The sequence below is a fragment of the Hippopotamus amphibius genome, chromosome 7, assembly GCF_030028045.1.
Source record: "Hippopotamus amphibius kiboko isolate mHipAmp2 chromosome 7, mHipAmp2.hap2, whole genome shotgun sequence".
NCBI classification, from domain to species: Eukaryota; Metazoa; Chordata; class Mammalia; order Artiodactyla; family Hippopotamidae; genus Hippopotamus; species Hippopotamus amphibius.
In genome coordinates, this window is record NC_080192.1 from 11,998,301 (window position 1) to 12,003,828 (window position 5,528).

The 5,528-nt window shown below is 46.5% G+C and overlaps 1 pseudogene; it reads right to left on the bottom strand.

Moving 5' to 3' along the window:
• Positions 1-1,106: 1,106 nt before the first annotated feature.
• LOC130857584 (40S ribosomal protein S3a-like) lies at positions 1,107-1,625 on the bottom strand (annotated as a pseudogene).
• Between the last annotated feature and the right edge of the window lie 3,903 nt (positions 1,626-5,528).

The window sequence follows — 5,528 nt, forward strand, 5'->3', positions numbered from 1 at the left end:
GACACCCAATACGCTCTTACTGTAAGGTAGTTATTACCCTTAGTATTAGGATTTGGTTAGTATTATTGTGTCTCTGTTCTTCTGTCCCACCCTGAAGTAGGTCTAGGATGTTAAAATGGTGTAATAGGTGTGGATCTACTCAGCCCATACACTTGGGACTGCAAAAATGTCTCTTTCTTCATTTTGCAATATCTAAGCTAGATTTCTTATCTCATTTCATTTTGGGACTTTCCAGCTCTCCCCAGGATGGCAGCCTGCCATTGCAGGGGACTCACACTGTACCAAGTCCTAGGGAGGGGGCGTCCTCACCCGCCCTTGTAGGCATTTGCCTGGTCTTCATTCATTGTATCAGTCAGGGTTCAACTGGAGAAACATGACCAGTAGGATATATTGTGAGATTTATTGCAAAGAATTGGTTTATGCAATTGTAGAGGCTGGTAGGCAAATCCAAAATCTGTAGGGCGGGTTGTCAGAAAGTCTGGAACTCTCAAGCATGAGCTGAAACTGCTGTCCACAGGTAGAATTTCTTCTTCAAGGGAGTTTCCGTTCTGCTCTTAAAGGTTTTCAATTGATCGAATCAGACTGACTCAGATTATCTAGGATAATGTCGCTTCCTTAAAGTAAACTGATTATAGACGAATCACATCTACAAAATAGCTTCACAGCAGCACCTAGTGTTTGATTAACTGGGGACCATAGCCTCCCCTAACTGACACATAAATCTGATCATCACCATCATCCTTTTTTTTTTTTTTTTTTTTCACAAATAAGATCTTTTTTTGTCACCATTAAAAGTCTGATGTTTAAACATATTCTTGGATCGGTGGCTCATATCCATTAGCTCGTCCAACTTTAGCACCTGTCTCATCCCCAGTAGCTTTTCCAGAACTACTACCTTCACCATGTAGCTCCATGAGTTTTCCCAATTCAAACTTGGGCTTCTTCAACATTTTTACTTCTCTAACAAACACATCATGGAGTGGATAAACAGATTGGCAGGCCTTTTCTATGCTGTCTGGAATCAATTTATGGACCACCTCTTTCAAGTCATATGTCCGCACCTCTCAGGTCATGATTTACATCATCTTCTTGTGGATCTGGTGGACCTACTGGTGCTGGGCATATGAGGTCTTCCGAACCTGATTGTTGCGTTTTTTAGTAAAACCCACACAGAACAGACGAAGCAAATAACCATCGGTAGTCTTGACATCAGTGTGAGCTTCAATCATGGTCTGCCATTATTTGACCACGGGACACGTTTTGTCACGGGTAAGATCCACGCCATGGAAGTTAGTCAGGCAGCTTTTGCCCTGAACATCCTCAGTAATAAGTTTGACTTTTCTGAACGCAACTTCATCATCCCGCAGGTCAGCAAGGCTCACTTCAAAAACACCACCCTTGAGGCCATCAGGTGCAACTTTGGTTCCTTGAGGTCTCGTGACTAGTGTTTTCCCAATGGTTCTTATATTGGACGTAGCTGGTCCTTTCACTTCATACCAGTCGTTCTTAGAAAATGAGTCAACCACTTTCTCCTTGGCTCCCTTTCCACCGCCTTTCCTAAGGCGCTTGCTCTTGCTGGCCATCAAGGTGCTGCTCAGAGAGCCAAAAGGGCTGACGTTCACCATCATCCTTTCTAAGCTTGCTGTCGTCCCTGCCAGCCTCCTGGGGTGCCTCAGGCCAGCGGGCCTCCTCACCACCCACCACAGGGTGGCCTGCAGCGCCCGCTAGCCTGGGTCTGAATCCACCTCTGCCATCAGTAGCTGTGCGACACTGGGTGAGTCACTTCACCTTCCCCAGCCTGACTGTGAAATGGGCATAATAATAGTACCTGCCTCATATGGTTGCTGTGAGGATCAAATGGGCAAGACTTGTAAAAAGGACTTAGAACAGTGGCGTGGGGGACACCGAAGTTTCAGTAAATATTCTCTCCTCCTGCCCCCTCCTCACATTGGATGCAAGAACTCGGGTCTTTCAGCGTGGTTGAGACAGCCACTCTCAGATCTCCAGCCTTAAGAGGAGGCTGTAGATTTCCTTGCCCTGAGCACATCTCAAGGTCAGCCTAGAGGCCTGGAGGAGAGACAGTTAAGCAGGTGAGCAGCTCACCCTCAATCAGGTCCTGGCAGCACACGCCTCCCCGGGGGCAAATAGGGGGAACTGATGCGAAACTATCGTTTGGGACCCTGGCCACTTTGCTGTGGGACAGAGGGTAACACAAAGGGAAGACGTTTTCTTCTCCCTCTCACTTTAAAAGATACCTTTTGGGAGGATCAAGATGGCGGAGTAGGAGGACATGTGCTCACTCCCTCTTGCAAGAGCACCGGAATTACAACTAACTGCTGAACAATCATTGACAGAAAGTTACTGGAACTCACCAAAAAAGACATCCCACATCCAGAGACAAAGGAGAAGCTGCAATGAGATGGTAGGAGGGGCGCAATCGTGTTAAAATCAAATCCCATAAATGCTGGGTGGGCGACTCACATACTGGAGAAGAGTTAAACCGCAGAAATCCACCCACTAAAGTGAGGGTTCTGAGCCCCACGTTAGGCTTCCCAACCTGGGAGTCCAGCAACAGGAGAAGGAATTCCTAGAGAATCAGACTTTGAAAGCCAGCGGGATTTGATTGCAGGACCTCCACAGGACCAGGGGAATCAGAGACTCCACTCTTGGAGGGCACACAAAAAAGTGTGCTCACCAGGACCCTGGGGGAAGGAGCAGTGACTCCATAGGAGACTGAACCAGACCTACCTGCTGGTGTTGGAGGGTTGCCTGAAGAGGTGGGGGGCAGCTGTGGCTCACCGAGCAGACATGGGCACTGGCGGCAGGGGTTCTAGGAAGTGTTCATTGGAGTGTGCCCTCTCAGAGTCCGCCATTAGCCCCACCAAAGAGCCTGTGGGCTCCAGTGCTAGGTGGCCTCAGGCCAAACGACCAACAGGGTGGGAACAGAGCCCCACCCATTGGCAGACAAACAGATTAAAGTCTTACTGAGCTCCTCCCACCCAACCCTACCCACCATCAGTCCCTCCCATCAGGAAGCATGAGCCTCCTAGACAGCTTCCTCCACAAGAGGGCAGACAGCAGAATCAAGCAGTATCAGCAGTATTTCGTCTTGTGGAACTGAAAACCACAGCCACAGAAAGATAGAGAAAATGAAAAAGCAGAGGACTTTGTACCAGACGAAGGGACAGGATAAAAACCCAGAAAAACAACTAAATGAAGAGGAGATAGGCACCCTTACAGAAAAAGAATTCAGAATAATGATGGTCAACATGATCTAGGACTTTGAAAAAAGACTGGATGCAAAGATTGAAAAGTTTACCAAAGACCTGGAAGAATTAAAGAGCAAACAAACAGAGATATGCAACACAATAACGGAAATGAAAAATACACTAGAAGGAACCAATAGCAGATTAACGGAGGCAGAAGGGCTAATTAGTGACCTGGAAGACAGAATGGTGACAATCACTGATGCGGAAAAGAATAAAGAAAAAAGAATGAAAAGAACTGAAGACAGCCTAAGAGACCTCCTGGACAATATTAAATGCACCAACATTCACATTATAGGGGTCCCAGAAGGAGAAGAGAGAGAGAGGACCTGAGAAAATATTAGAAGAGATTCTAGTTGGAAACTTCCCTAACATGGGAAAGGAAATAGCCACCCAAGTCCAGGAAGCACAGAGAGTCCCAGGCAGGAGAAACACACCAAGACACATAGTAGTCAAGTTGACAAAAATTAAAGACAGAGAAAAGTTATTAAAAGCAACAAGGGCAAAACAACAAATAACATACAAGGGAATTCCCATAAGCTGATTTCTCAGCAGAAACTCTGCAAGCTAGAAGGGAGTGGCACGGTATATTTCAAGTGATGAAACGGAAGAAACTACAACCAAGAACACTCTAGCCAGCAAGAATCTCATTCAGATTCAACAGAGAAATCAAGCTTTACAGACAAGCAACAGCTAAGAGAATTCAGCACCACCAAACCAGCCCTACAACAAATGCTAAAGGAACTCCTCTAAGCAGGAAACTTAAGAGAAGAAAAGGACCTACAAAAAGACAAACAAAACAATTAAGAAAATGGTAATAGGAACATACATCTCAATAATTACCTTGAATGTAAATGGACTAAATGCCCCAACCAGAAGACACAGACTGGCTGAATGGATACCAAAACAAGACCCATATATGTGCTGTCTACAAGAGACCCACTTCAGACCTAGGGACACATACAGACTGAAAGTGAGGGGATGGAAAAAGATATTCCATGCAAATGGAAATCAAAAGAAAGCTGGAGTAGCAATACTCATATTAGATAAAATAGACTTTAAAATAAAAAATATTGCAAGAGACAAGAAAGGACACTACATAAAGATCAAGGGATCCATCCAAGAAAGGGAGATAATTATATATGCACCCAATATAGGAGCACCTCAATTCATAAGGCAAATGCTAACAACTATGAAAGAGAAAATGCAAGGCAGAAACAGAGACACAGATGTAGAGAACAAACATATGGACACCAAGTAGGGAAAGCGGGGAGGGTTTGGGGGGGGAATGAACTGGGAGATTGGGATACCAAATTGTACACTCTAAATATATGTTGTTTATTGTCTGTTAACTGTATCTCAATAAAAATTCTTTAAAAAAAAAAGAAAGAAAGAAAAATAAATAAATAAAAGATACCTTTTGGAAGGTGCCACGCTCTCTGAACAGAGGTGAAGCCACAGCACATCTGCACACAGCGAGAGGGAGCCGGCAGCCGACCGCCTCTAGGGGGCGCGCGGCTCGCAGGCAGCGCGCGGCCCAGGACTTGGGCACTTGTCCACACCCCTGCGCGTTCTTGGAAAACCCAAGGAAAACACTGCATTTCCTGTAATGAAATGGGTGGGGACCTGCAGAGCATGTGATTCAGGGTGTTACTGTGGCCATGATTTCATTTGCACTGCCAGGCCGGGGGACACCAGTCACGTGACCCTGTCTCGTTTCTGAACCCGGCTGTGAGTTTCTTGGAGGCAGGCTTGTTGGACCTCTGCCCCCCGCCCCCCTCATTTTAGTCCCCGAAAAAGCCCGTCTTCAGATGTGATTGTGCCTGTCTCCCTCCTGATGTAAGAGGGAGCTTCATTTAGCCTCTACAGGCCACTCTGAGATGCCTGATTGGAAAGCAGCCCTTGTGAGTCCGCAGGGTCTGATGGTTTAAAGGACTCTGCTGTTATGTTAAATTACCTGGGGGTCCCCGAGCCTGGCCTCTCTGCTAATGAGGCTTAATTTACATGGCAGTGACTGACACTGGCCAGAGCAGGCTGGAGGGATAGGAAAGGATCAGGATAAAAAGAGACACCTCTTGGGACTTTGTTAAGAATTCTTTCCCCTTTACCAACTCCCCAGCCAGGGGCTCTGGACCAAGCTGGTGTCCTCAGACTCCAGACCTGCCAGTGAGGTCAACAGGAAGCCCCTGTCGCCTGACGCTAGGGGCCATTCAATGAGTTCATGAGAATCGGCCATGCAAATCAGGCCCCAGAGTCACCCTC